Here is a 15,902-nt window from a genome sequence, read left to right as displayed (position 1 = left end):
GTATGTCTGTAGTCGAGCATTTCTTTCAATAATATCAATTACGAAGAGGTTATTTAAGCGAACATACCGCGGATGTGTGCCATAAACGAATGTTGAATAAATTAAAAGGCAATGTTACTCTATTCAACAGGCAATTATCTCATGTTTAGCAAGATCTGCGCTGTTCTGTTCCTCAAATAGGCGGTCCTGGCCGCGTACGTAGGATAATACATCTTGCCAAGATCAATAGGCAGCACAAAACATAGGATTCCGCGCACCTTACATGTCATGACTTGTGTAAGACGATTGGTGTGCGCCGTGGTCTTTGCTACTAAACGTAGACTAGAATCCTAGTGGTGGAAATCTTTTCTCGAAAAGTCAACTGAGACGTTATTGCTGTATTGTAACTTCGCTGGAAAACTTAGACTAGAATCTCAGTGGTGGAAATCTTTTCTCAAAAAAATCAACTGAGCTGTTTTTGCCGTATCTTCGCAGAAAAGGCAGAAAAAATAACACATTTCCGCTAACAACATGGATGAGCTAAAAAGTTTTGAGTAACATTTTGGAAAGTATGAAACTGTAGACCACACTATACACGTCTTATCTGGAGAATGTGAATGTAAACTTGGGCAAAGTCCTGTCTATGTCTGGTTGTTTTCAAGGTAAGTACATTTGAAAGAATATGAACAAGTGTTCCAGTATTTGCTTTTGTTTCTATTTACATTTAATTTAAAATTTATTGAATTCAAACTTTCAACCAAACTTACAGACGTGTCAGTACTTGAAATAAATGTATGAAGAATGAAACAAATCCTTGAAGTAAAACTTCGTTTAAAGAGGGACGAATTTTATTTTCGATCGGTCCCTATAGGTGGGGAAAGGGGTGGTAAATAGTACATTTGAATTATGATTAGTGTAATAAGGTGTAGTTAGTTATCTGACCGTAACAATAAGGTATGACAACAAACTATCCTTTTGTCAGTCTGTTAGAATAATCAATAATAGTTTATAGTTCTGTAGTTTATTAACATTGCCAGGTGGTCAATTAGTTGTTACACGTAACCTGTCAATCTCTGTCTCAATCAAATGTAAAACACGTTTACTTGTCAATCACTACCAGCTAGTTTGCTTTGTCTGACATCCATATAGATCACCACAAGATGTTTCTCGATGACAGCCAAATAGAAGTTTAAGGGAAAGCATGGCCCCAACATTCTGAGAATACGATGTATACTCCGTTTACATAGGTTTATTAAATATTAAAATTAGTACCAATACAATTTCCATCAAATTATCATTGCCTAGGTTTTACTAATTTTGGATCCAGAAAAATTAAAAACACGCAAAATGACTACATGTTAGTATGGAAATGGTGTGTGTGTGTGTGTGTGTGTGTGTGAGAGAGAGAGAGAGAGAGAGACTGCGTTTGTCTTGATGTCTACCAGCTGATGATGGAATAAAAAAGATGATGAAATTCTGGCATGACTATAGACAACAATATGCTTGTGAAGTATTTCAAGCCTGCAAAGAGCGTCCAACAGGTCGGGGATCGTCTTCCAGTTTCATTTATGTTTATAATTGATTTAAAACTGACCACCTCTGTTGGATCAAATTAAACTATATACTTACAATAACAGAAGCAAAATATCCCTATACTATAAAACAATACAGCTCATATTATATATTTATAACAGAATATAGTTTTCAAATGTAAACATTTCCTTGGATTTAAATTTTAACGTATACTGGTGTTTTAAATTTTAACATATACCGGTATTTAAAATTTTTAATATACTGGTATTTCATATGTTAACATATACCGGTATCCCAACTATATATATATATATATATATATATATATATATATATATATATATATATATATATATATATATATATATATATATATATATATATATATATTTTATATTTTAATATATACTGGTATTTCATATTTTAACATAAACCGGTATCCCAACTATTTATACATATTTGTATTTTATATTTTAATATATACTGGTATTTCATATTTTAACATATACCAGTATCCCAACTATGTATAAATATATATATATATATATATATATATATATATATTAGTATTTTATATTTTAATATATTCTGGTATTTCATATTTTAACATATACCGGTATTTCAAATATGTAAATATACTGGTATTTCGTATTTTAACATATACAGGTATTTCAAGGCACACATATCTAGAAAACTGATTCGCCAAGTATGACCAACAAGCAACTTTTTTTTATGAATGACCCATTAATAGAGGAATCCAATGATATGCCAGGAGTTATGGTAGTGATAAACACGCGAGCAGAAACTACTCACGGGATGTTTTGTTTAAAAGACTGAAGATTCGTTATTGGATTTCTTGTATTGAAATATACTCACATTTACCCTGGGTCACGATCTCATTGCGTCCACATTTTATGATATTAATCTGCGCGACAATAGTCTCAAATGGCGGTAATGATCACAAAAAATGTCCTTAGCGACAATAACAACAACAGCATTGATAATAATAATAATGTTACCAGCCAATTGTCCTTACTTTACCGAGCGGTTGTCAAACCCATGGCGCGATTCTCGCTAGAAGTCATAAGTTTACCCCAACTTTCCAAAGACTTCCATACAACCTCAGTTGTAAATCAGAAAGCCCGACGTGTCCATTCTATACCTAACTTTTACCCTAATTAATGCAAAACCACAGATAAAACAACCTGCCACATATCTATCAACCGCACATCCGCATGGTTTATCTTCATCAGATTTCCGTACCGCCAGCCGTTCACGCCTTATAAAATTTACGAGTATTCCCTAACGCTGGGAACTATTTTAACTCCACCACCTTAGGCCAGTCAATGTATGCTTTCCAGGCACATTTAGCCAATATAACTGTACCATATTTTCCCCCATGGTGACATAAACGGTATCTGCCGAGTCCCTTCTTATTTATTCCTTTGTGTAATTTACCCGTTTCCTACCGTAAATACTGTCACTGCAGTCACACCACCAATGTACACCAATATGGACTATCTTACTCAGGGACATTCATTCGATTTTGGCCTGAATTCAATACTAGTGAGCCATGGTATCACGGAAACTCACGAACACTTCACTCGGTGACGTTTGCTCCTAGTAATTGGCTAATTATTTCGGGGCTAGGGATATTTCCATGCGCCGAATTCCAACAATCACACAAGTAATCACACAAATCTAAGAATTCCTTAAAACGGAGCGCCATAACCAAAATGCACATACGCCAAATTTATAATAATAATAATAATAACAATAATAATAATAATAATAATATACTTGTCATTATCAAGCGAGTAATTATTTGAATACAGCTTTGATATTATGCTTGCTATCGTATATCTTAGATTATTAATGGCAAAATTCCGAATGTTATAAATATATGTCCTAAATTAACACTGGCACTGCTACACTGTGGCATCCATGAAGGGTTTACCGAATACACTTAACAACAACTAACTATAATCAAATAGTTATAGGTCGACTTTCAGTGTATGACTAAAACTTTGGCATGCGTAGTTGGCATTTGGCTTTATTTCGGAAGATGCTCATACATACGTGATTATGAATTTGTCCTGCCATAGCAAACAACAACCATTACTATACAAACAATTTTAACTACGTCATCAGCTATCTCTCTGCGTTGAATCCAGAGGTTTTGAGGAATATAGATTTTTTTGTTCTTGTTTTTTTTTCTCTTTCAATGTAAGGGAAATTTTCAATTGTAAGTAAACAGAATCGACTGTTTAAAATTTCAGTCAACGAAAAAACAACTTCCATATTGCATCCACAATTGTTCGATTTATACCACGTCTCAATTTAGATGAAGATATGCATTTACACTCTGCATATAATGCAGATAGGATTAAACAGTTTCAACAAGATCACTCAAGATAGCGTTGCATTACTTTTAAAGAAGCATAATCCGCACAATATATAATATACAATTACTGACCTCTAAGGGTGAACACATAAACCTCTCACTGGGACTGAAATAGTTTTACAGGGCAAGCTGTCATTTCTGAATTTCTACAATCGTTGCATGATATTAAAATCTAATTGATTAGAATATAAAATATTTCATAATACCTGCTGAAATTAAATTTGTCAGTAAATTGACATGTAGCCTAGTTGTCCCTTGTGTACTGTGGACCTTTGGCTTCAATGTCTCAGAAATCATGCTGAAGAGCAAAACTTCAAAATAAATCGTTAAATTTAATCCCATCGTAACAGAAGGCATCAATTATTGGTTGATCCGCGTGTAAGTCATAAATTATGGATGAGCAAGATTGTAATGCGCTTGCATATTTGGTGTACTGAAAGATCATCGGAAACGTCGAAGCACATTTTGTTAATGGATACTTGTAGAGATCGTCTGACGCCTGACTGAAGTCTTTACTTGACTGCGCGTATAAAGATAAGCAGACCTTTCAGGCCATTTGTACAGTGATTCATCTTGTACATGCTCGTACATACATCTTGCATAATATAGTGCGTACTTTTATTCATATTGTATAAGGCTGTCTGCACAGTTAGCCATCTAGTATAAGGCTGTCTGTAGAGTTAGCCATCTAGCACCAGGCTGTCTGTACAGCGAGGCATCTACTACAGGAATGTCTATACAGTAAGCCATCTAGTATAAGGATGTCTGTTCCGTTAATCATCTAGCATGAGGATGTCTGTACAGTTAGCCATCTAGTATAAGGCTGTCTGTACAGTTAGCCATATATTTTAAGGATGTTTGTACAGCTTGACATCTAAGGTAAGACTGTCTGTACAGCTATGTATATATTGTAAGACTGGCTGTACAGTTAGTCATCTAGTATAAGGATGTCTGTACAGTTAATCATCTAGTATAATGCTGTCAGTACAAACAACCATATAGCATCAGGCTGTCTATACAGCTAGGTATATGTTATGAGGCTGTCTGTACAGTCATCTAGTATAAGACTGTACAGTTAGCCATCTATCAACAGGCTGTCTGTACAGATAGGCATCTACTAAACGGATGTCTGCACAGTTAGCCATCGTGTATAAGGATGTCTTTACAGATATGCATCTATTGTAAGGCTCTCTGTACAACTATGCATCTATTATAAGGATGTCTGTACAGTTAGACTTTTAGTATCAGGCTGTCTGTATAATTAGTCATCTAGTATAAAGATGACTGTACAGTTAGCCATCCAGTATCAGGATGTCTGTACAGATATGCATCTACTATCAGGCTGTCTGTATAGTTAGTCATCTAGTATAAGACTGTCTGTACAGTAAGCCATCTTATGTAAGGCTTTCTGTACAGTTAGCCACCTAGTATAAGACTGTCTGCACAGCTAGTCATCTAGTATAAGGCTGTATGTACCGTTAATAATCTAGTATACTGCTGTCTGTACAGTTACCCATCTATTATAAGGATGTTGACTAACTGTACAGACAACCTCATACTAGATGTCTAACTGTACAGTCAGCATTATACTAGATGATTAACGGTACAGTGTACGGTTGTCTGTACAGTTAATCATTTATTATTGTGCTCTTTGCACAGTTAGTCGTCTAGTATTATGATGTATATGTAGATAGTCATTTTGTATTCTGCTGTCTCTACAGTTATCCATCTAGTATAAGGCTGTACAGTTAGTCACCTAGGACAAAGCATTTTGCAGTTACTCATATAGTATAAGGCAGCTAGTCATCTAGTGTAAGGTTGTGTGCACAATAAATTATCTAGTATACCGTAAATAACTATAGGCTGTTTGCACGGTTAGTCGTCTACTATAAGGCTGTCCGTACAGTTAATCATCTAGTCAGTCGGTACACTTAGTCATCTAGTATTATGATGTCTGTATAGTTAGTCAACTAGTATACTTTATAGAACTGTAGGAAAAGCGCGAATAAGAAGTTCAGTGATTTCAGAATATTTTCAAAACTATTCTACCATAAGATCAGGACCACCATTCATATGACTTAAAAAGAGATTTAGTGATCTTTGTTTTGGAAAGATAAAAAGGACATCGCATAATTATTTGCAATTTAAATATTCTTTCAAGTTTATATAAAACACAAGATATTGATTAAATCCTAATGACGAATACATTTGATTTTATAATATTATAAGCAATGAACGATATAACAAATAATAATAATATACGTTTTAAAGTCCATAACCGGATTTATATATATATATATATATATATATATATATATATATATATATATATATATATATATATATATATATATATATATATAGATGCTTTACGAAGAACTTAGAGGCATGCCTACAATTAGATGGTCTGACGTTCTTTCGAAACTCCTTGCCCAATCAATTTTAGCAGCCTAACATATAAGCTACTCAATTCTGCTCCGAATACAGCTCGCTCTGTGAACGAAATAGAGATATATTTAGATACGGCATGTTCCTAATGACGTTACGGATGACGATTATCACTTCCTGCGGCAAGAAAGTTAAGATTTTATTGAGAAATCAAAAGGTCAAAATTTGACCCCTTATCGCTGCCTGTCAAATTTTGAGATGGCTGTTTTACGCATGCGTTTTAGTCCTTAGTCCGTGTGTGCAAATGTTCTACAACATAACATTAACTTTTGCACGCATTGATATCACAGTGAATTTAATGGAAAGAAAGGCTTTCAGTAAACGACAGGGATGTTGTTTCAATTACGACAATTCCCAAGATATTTATCTGCCTAGGTTGATACGTAGTAGGGTGAATGAAGCATCTCGGACATCACGTTCTAATTTATTACTTTGGATTGTTTTTTGATGGTACACATGTCAAAATAAATATTATTCTAGTAGTCAAAGGGGGGTATTTAAGGGTACTCATTGGTTTTATTATAGTTTGGAATTGCGTGTATGTGACAAAAGGCGTCAAGAATTTAAGCGGATTTTGTGGTTATCGTATAAAGCGCTCCTATCACAGCAATCGATGTTTCAGTGAGGCCGAGTTATCATTAACAGGCCGAAGGACTGTTGAGGAAATGGTTATTCCAGCTTTCTATATAATAAGAATATCCTTCATTGCCTTGATAAAAATTAACTTTGTTTATACTCTATAATATCGTATTAGTACCATAACGACTCAGTGCTCCTAACTAGGCAACATAACAAAGCGAAAAGCAACAAGTTTTTCAAATTCGACAAATAATTTTTTTCTCCTGAATGCAAAAGTAAAAGTTTAAAAAGTAACTCACAATATTGTCCAACAAAAATCCCAAATAATCCTAGATGTTTTATAACAAGCCCAAATATATAGAGTTCCAAATGAATTCCAGTGGAATTCCAAATAAATTCCAGTACTGAATGTGCTGTTGAACATGTTTCGAATATGCATCATGTGCTTGTGACCTGAAATATGGCGATGTGTTATCATTATTTATGTAACACAATAACTATAATCAAACATGTCATCGAATGAATTCACAACGATTCCAAAAAAAATGATTAAGCACTTTATAATGCAGGTGGATAATAATTTGAATAAATAAGCCCTCCCAAGTCAAAAAAAAAATTGAACACAACAAAAAGATTGATTCCGTATGGCTGTTAATGAAAGGATAAATAAGTTTGGAGTAAATCGCATTAATATCAAAAGCTGAGACACAATAATAGAGCGAGGATGCAGATCAGATTCTTTCGAAAACGTTCTAAACTGTCATTAACATTAGGACTTTCCAAGTGGGTATTAATGTTCTAGACTCAGATTTAAATAAACATGTTTCCTTCCATTAATAATGATCTGAATATTTAATCCTCATCTAGAGAGAATTATTAGCTATGTATTGTCATTTTTATAAAATAAATGTAACTAGTCAGGTAGACAATAACTTGATTTTGGACAAATATAAATTACAAAGAAGCTCATATACATAATGAAAAGAATACAGATTAAATATAGATAACAGTCCTATTGAATTCAGGAAATATAGAAGTAATTGCTGAATCAGAGGTAATTCTTCAAAGGAAATACATTAAAAACATTCACGGTAATGCCATTTGTGTATTGGCATTAGTATCGTCCTTGTCATCGTCAGTAGAGCCATCGTCGCCCTCCTCGTTTAAGTTATCGTCATCATTATTACTGTATCTGAATCAAGCGGAGTGCATTGCTATTATTGTCATGTTAGTCATAAACCAAATACGAATAATCATCTAGAACAATTAAGCATCTGTATTTACAAACATACTTGTCATCGAAAAGAACTAGACTATATCACCACTTATTTTGAAAAACAAAAAACGTGAACTCTAAACATATTACGTATCCTTTTTACTGTACCTTTACAAGACGCTATTTTAATCTGGAAAGATCGGAATATAATATTCAGTATATATGACTTTATTAGTCTATTGGTGGTTCACTGGACATTCTGGAATCAAAATAACACACCTGCAAGTTGGTTAAAAGAAAAAAAGGCATTTGTGTAATCGATCAAGAATATTTTTCCCCAAATGGTCACCATTTGTATTAATAACAACAAACCCTAATGTTAGTGACGTCTATATAAGATAAATATATTTCGTCAACAGTACTGTCGTCATTGAAAACCACCATTCCTGTGGCCTAAGTGGCTACAGCGTCCGATCCTCGGCCGAGTCATACGAAAGACTTATAAGAATGATACATTGCGCTCAGCATTAAGAGGTTAGTGTGAGACTGGTCGGCCAGTGGTTAGCATATTGTGAATAGGCTGAACATAATTCCACGTGTCTGCGACATGATACCCCGGCTACACATCACTATAAACTGCCACACTGCAGACATCGTAGCTATATGTCTCCAAAAGTCAAAGCTACGTTAAAAATCCAAACACACACACATACTTGTCATCGAAAAAATCTATAATATGTCGCCACTTGTTTAGTATGCGCATGCGAAATAATTTGGCAGATAGAAGGCAGTAGTTGATAATTTTAATGTTATTTGTACAAGCTTCATAAAGCGATAATATATTATCACGTATGATAATACAGCTATATTTATTGTTAAATACTTTGGTGTGCTTTATTATGTCCAATCCACAGCGCTAACTGTAGACAACACGTCATGGGACTACCGTCGTTTTTGTGCTGTTATGAGAGAGGTTAGGTTCCGACTACATGCAATGTATTTCAAAAACGCGTCAAGGGTGTATACAAATTATACATCATCATTTGCAACTGCAGTTTCTTATTCATATATTTAGTCGTGCACTGCATTATATTATCGGCTCAACCAGTTGTCTGCATATACGGTGTTCAATAATATGTAAATCTAACATGCATATGTAATTTACCTGTAGATATGAAGTGGATATAGAACAAAACCTTATGGGAAACAAAATTTAATGAGCCAGTTATGGATATATTCATATTTTACTAATCTGATGTAATTAAAGAATCATATAGTTACAAATCATCTCAACTGGGGGCAAATTGGATACTACCAAGTATACAAGCTATCTCAGTCCCCCCAACGCACTCACGCCCCCCCCCCCCCCCCCCCCGTGATACTCCAGTGCTTTGAATGATACACTGTGGTCGGCTGCCATGGTGTGTTGCTAGGCAGCACAGTTTTCTATCCTTGTTTCAGCAATATATAACCTTCGTGTATTCATCTTCAGTAAAGACGTCCAAAGATCAAAACAATAAATACGAAAATTATGAAGATAGGTATATAACCAGTTCATAAAATACAACCATGTACCCGTTATCCAGATATATGTGGATTACAGGTGCATAAGCAGTGCACGTGTATTATAATTCAGTGCTTGAAGCTCACTGCAAATAAAACACTTACGTTGCATGTCAGTGGCTATAACCCAATGAGATATCTAGTGTCTAATGACAAGGGAATACTCTTTGTATCACTCGAGTTACACTTTGATGAACTAGCGTAAAGTTGGTTCGTTTTTTATCTGCCAGTGTATTTAAATATTGATGACTGATTTTGGTAATGAGTTTCAAAATTAGAAGGAATTGTGCTGATTTATTCATATTGATATGATGCTGATGACGCTTTGGGGTTCAGCGTTATTTTTCAGCGCATGATCAGATATGTATAGACCACGGTAGAACTCACCCCAGTATAGCTGGTGCTAGAAAAAACCGGAGAAACCCCGGCAAGAACCACCGACCCAAAGGAAGCTATTAGCAAGCTGTCTAACATGCACACTTCGAGCCCACGCGAACAGGGGTGATATAGCAATGATCTGTAAAAGCGCATGCTTTAAACTACTCGGCCACTGGGGCCCAAGATGATGATGATGAGGAGGAGGAGGAGGAGGAAAATTATTATTATTATTATTAGTAGTAGTAGTAGTAGTAGTAGTAGTAGTATTATAGTTGTACATGTCTACACCTCCCGCCAGTTTTACAATCCAACTCCCCAGTAACATTCGCATTCTTCAATAAAGGGGTTTGTTTTACATATGATAAAATCCGTTTGTCGCAAACAGTGTAGTTTTGGCTTAGAGAAATTGCGATTGATTCGATAAGGACATGTACAATACAAAAAGGTATGCTATACCGAGGGAAATAAAAAAATTTCCTCTGTTTGGAAATCAAAATTAACATACGCCTTAAAAAAAGAAAGAAACAAAACGTCCAAAATTAGCGATATGTCTAATATACCATATAACCTGTATATATTGTTGACAGGCGTCCCTCTTCGAATTTAGAAATTATTCTTGTTTTAAAATCCTTGTAGCTTAATTTCACGAAGTTTGTTACCAAGCAACTCTTTTTCACATATTGACAACTATGGTAATGATATCCAATGCAAATGCATTTCGTGCGATTTTACTATTTTTATTTTTGCTATTATGCATAATTTGTAATTATCTTCACTTCAGCACAACGACTTTGATAATCTAATCCTTGGAACTTAATAATGGCATCCTAGCTACCAAAATAGCCGTGAACTCATTCAGAGACATAGGTCTCTTAAATGATGTTTGCGTGATTAATTTACGGTCCATTTTTGTATTAAATCACCTAGTGGAAATCATGAATTATGCCTTAGTATTCTTGTTGTATCTAAAATCTATCATCATTGATCACAAGGTTATGCAATATGTCATACCTCGTAGAGTTTAACATGTATTTAATATCACAAAAGCAATAATCAAAACGAAATTAAGACCACTGGAGATAAGGCCTATACCTGACTTATCGGCAGTTGGGTTAGATGTTATTGTATTATTTTTCCTCACACTACGTGTTTAAAATCTTCCCTAGAGGACTAAATGTAACATATCTTCATTATTGGTTTGGGGACCAAATTTAATATCTCTAAATTATTATTATTGTTATTATTATTATTATTATTATTATTAGTAGTAGTAGTAGTGGTAGTAGTAGTAGCAACAGCTGCAGCAGTAGTAGTAGTAGTAGTAGTAGTAGTATTGGTATTGCAACTACAATTGTTATTGCTTCTACTGCTACTATTACTACTACTACTACTACTACTATCAGACTGTGTACGTAACATCATCTGTTTGAACTAAATCCCCTTTATGAGGCAGACAAGTGTTCCATGTGACTTGTCTTTAATGACTTTTTCTGACCATGGGCGATAACATTATACTGTCCAAAATCTAGTATGCAATACAACAATTAAATGAATATAGTATGGCTGATAGTTTCACCATCCATCTAGATATATAAGGAATACACAATGAAGATCATGCACACCCTTTTCATTGACTTGTCTACACATGAAAACATCCTTCGAAATCTTGGTATGCACATGTATTTTCAGCACGGATCCTGATCTCCTTGACATGCAGCTTTCCTTAATTTGTAACGAATTTTGTTCTTCTGTCAAGATTACACTTTTGGACGAATCATCGTGCATAAACAATTACCCTCTATTTAATCTTACGAAGCTGAGAAACCAGTTGTTGAAACCAGCAAATAGATGAGACATAATTGTTCAGAACAAAATTCAATATAGTTATTAATCAAGCGGCAATTCGATCTGTTAATGAGAATAACCAAGGCAGTGCAATCTGGCCAAGGACAATCGGACTAAACTTCTTGAAACAGCATGAAATAATCAGAACATAAATTAGCAGTAGTAGCAGTAGTAGTAGTAGTAGTACTTGCCTACAATTAAGATTACACATATATAGGATTGTACGACACAGCATATCACAGATGCAGTTTACAAGATATAAATTTAATGCTTACCTCGATGACGCAATGTTGTCACATTGTAGGCCATTCGTTACAGTTCGATACGTGGATTACTACATATGGATCGTTTAATTTAGTCCTTTCATAAAAATAGGATTGCTTTTTGGTATTTTGTTGAGAAAAATCAGTAACATGCAGGATTTCATTCCTTTCCGCTTTTAATTGTATGTAAATATGCTGAATGTATGTTTTTTTCTTCAACGTTTGATTTTGACAAATGGTCGCGTTGATCGCTAAAACACAATACAAATTAACATCAATTTGTACTTTCTAAGATATGTACATGCAACAATTAACGGAATGTAGGTCATTCTTATAATCATACGGCTATCAAAGGCACGTTAACAAAATTTACAAATTAACGAAAGCAGCATGTCATAGATAACGAGGATCCCTACTGAAACTAAATATGCATACCAAGATTTCAGGTCAGTCAGATTACAACTAAACATGACAGGATAAATCTGCTGAAGTTAAGGGACTCCGTATTGGGGTTTGCTCTGAGAAAAGGAATTACCAGATGTTACATTTTTTGTCTCCCTAAAATGCTCTGCAGAGGGATGGAGAGACAACGAAACGTAACACTTCGACTCGTGTTTCCTGATCTTGGTACAAACATCGATATATATATATATATATATATATATATATATATATATATATATATATATATATATATATATATATAATTTTGTCACCCAAATGAAATAACCTTTCACAGTTGTAAATACGGTTAGCATACTCAAAACATCGTATTCATCAGGTACTATTATTACCTCTCACTCTATATAAACATCATTAGGTTTTGTGTTCTTTTATGGAAATCTGCATAATGTTCAATGTAGAATCAGTCTATATATGTTGCTCTTGGAAAATAAATAAAACAAATTGATGTTTTATTTGTTACCTGTTGCAAGTATTGCATCATTTGCGTCTCAAGCCACTTTCTTTTAAACGCATTATTAAGGGCACAACGAAACTGTCATATGGAGAATGTTAGCTTAAATGATAACATCGGACACTATTAATTAGGATGTTACTTTGAGTGTTGATCGCAACGTATAACAACTAAGAAATGTAATCCATTTTATTGTGGATACTTACCTGAAAATAAATGTACTTCTTTACTCAGCGATTAAACTTACGAAAGTGCCCTTAAATGCCCTAATTACTTGCATAGCAGACTGGTTCTCACCCATGCGACAGAAATCTAGCTGTTTTGCTGCCCTTACTTTTCTTATCTCAGTCCGATTGTCCAGTCTTCTTAGTTACGTTGTACATGCGCTAGGAACTACTTTCAAAAAGAAGAGGCCATTTATGTCTTCCGCTATGCCTGACAGAGTTATTATAAAACAAAACAGCTACAGATGAATAGCAAAAGAAAATCACTGATATAGCAACTTAAGATATTTCCAACTTTAATAACACGCATTTCACAACGTTTTGACAGAGAAATAAACATGCGCAGACGAAGTGCAACTATGTGTTATTATGCAAGAAACTACACTCAGCATAACGACTTTTATCCTATATATTACTTAGTAAATGTTCAAACCAGCGCCATTAAATGTAACTAAAAGTGCCTAATTAGTTTTAAATAGTTATTGTGAAACGAATTAGGCATTTTTAACTACAGTTAATCATGCTACGATTACTGAGTTACAAATAGGATAAAATTCGCGATGCTGTGTAGAACGAACTATAACTGAAAATACTGTTTCAGATATAAATGCATTTATGTTATTATTATTATTATTATTATTGGTATTATTATTGGTATTGTTATTAATACAAAGGACAGAAAGTACAATACAAGTATACATGCAGAATCAAAATAATAATTAAAATAATAGAGTGCCATTATTTTTACCATATCAAATACAAACGCTAAAAATAAAATTGCTGTAAAATGGCAGATATCTTAATCATCATTTTGAAATTAATTATTTGTAATTAGATTTTCAAATTTAGAACGTATTGTATTAGTGACAATGTGTATGTTTATCACACTTTTATACTAATATTTAGGAATTGTTTCTGCTGTATTTGCAACAACAACAACAACAATAACAACAACAATAATGAAAAGAAGAAGAAGCAGAAGATGTTGTTGTTGTAGGGTCTAACGCCATTTTCAGCACAAGATAGGCTATACATGGCGGCCAGTATAAATGGTGGAGGAAGAACCCGGGAAAACCCAGGGAAGAACCACCGACCCACGAGAAGCTACTGACAAGCTTTCTCACATAACCACATTAGCCGAATCCGAGACTCGAACTCACGCAGACAGAGGTGAGATGGCAGTGATCCATGAAGGTGAGCGCTTTAGACCACTCGGCCACTCGGGGCTCCCAGAAGAAGAAGAAGAAGACCAACAACAGTTGTTGTTGTTGTTGTTGTGGGGTTTAACGCCATTTTTCAGCACACGATAGGCTGGCTATACATGGCGGCCAGTATTAATGGTGGAGAAAGAACCCGGGAAAACCCCGGAAAGAACCACCGACCCTCGAGAAGCTACTGGCAAGCTTTCTCACATACCCACATTGGCTGAATCTTAGACTCGAACCGCCGCAGACAGAGGTGAGATGGCAGTGATCCGTAACGAAGAGCGCTTTAGACCACTCGGCCACTCGGGGCCCCGACCAACAACAGCAAGAGCAACAATAATAATGACTACATGACATATTCATTTTTCGTGTTAACTAAATTGCTTACCTATATGCAGTATAAAAGTGAAATGAATATATTAGTATGGTGAAGACACTTCTGTGTACAGCATTATTGTAGAATGTTTAGCACATAAAACAAAACCAAAATGATCTAAATCTATGATTATTAGTATCAGTAGTAGAAGTAGTGGTATTCGTAGTAGTATTATCACGGCCCGCAAGCTTTCTCACATGCCCACATTGGCTGAATCTTAGACTCGAACCGCCGCAGACAGAGGTGAAATGGCAGTGATCCGTAACGAAGAGCGCTTTAGACCACTCGGCAACTCGGGGCCCCCGGCCCGACATATATATCAGCATAATATCATGTAGCTTAAAAATGAAACAAACCAGAAACATTTTAGGAAGACTTCGGCCATTTGAAACAGGTGTTATAAAACGATATTTCTCAGAATAGTTATTAAAAATGGCGGACTGCAGAGGATTTTTCTAACTTCGATGGGGGTATTAAATTTGTTGGAGCTTTAAGAGAAAGTAACCCTGATTAGCTTAGCTAAACGAAGGAGTGCTTGTTCCCAGACAAAATTCAGGTTTTAAGAATTTCCTTTCGCGAAATTAAATAGTCCAATTTCTGAGGAAAAACATAATTAATTACGAGAAAAATTAATAAGTAATTTATTCCGGTAAATACGTCGTCCAAGGAATGTGGTCTGAAATTTGAGAGACCGAAACCAAATACGAGACGAACGGACTTCTTAGATGATAAGGGAGCGAGGGTTCGGGAATGTAAAAGGATATCGTCTCAACTACATACAATATGCAAGTATGTAATAATTTGTTGAATTTATTTGTTTTCAATTCATTCTTAAATTTTCCTTGAGTTCAGAAGTTTATAGTTTGTTGAAGTTAAAGATGTTAGATGAAACCAGTTATAGTGACTACTTTCAATCTGTTACACTACTATTGCACATACTTTGGCTTGCTTAGCTGGCACAGGCCTTAAGATA

General features: G+C 34.7%; 1 protein-coding gene across 1 annotated transcript in view; it reads left to right on the top strand.

The window, feature by feature from the left end:
- Positions 1–250: 250 nt before the first annotated feature.
- The window catches only part of LOC149783616 (cysteinyl leukotriene receptor 2-like), a 92,720-nt gene continuing 77,068 nt past the window's right edge, over positions 251–15,902 (top strand). Inside the window, exon 1 of the mRNA XM_089931868.1 lies at positions 251–641. The gene's annotated coding sequence lies outside the window, so the exon portion shown is untranslated. The remainder of the gene's footprint in view (positions 642–15,902) is intronic.

Source organism: Sinohyriopsis cumingii, chromosome 14 (assembly GCF_028554795.1).
Source record: "Sinohyriopsis cumingii isolate HCF-2022 chromosome 14, ASM2855479v2, whole genome shotgun sequence".
Lineage (NCBI taxonomy): Eukaryota > Metazoa > Mollusca > Bivalvia > Unionida > Unionidae > Sinohyriopsis > Sinohyriopsis cumingii.
The sequence above is the reverse complement of the archived record's forward strand: the minus strand, read 5'-3'. Positions and strand labels throughout refer to the sequence as shown.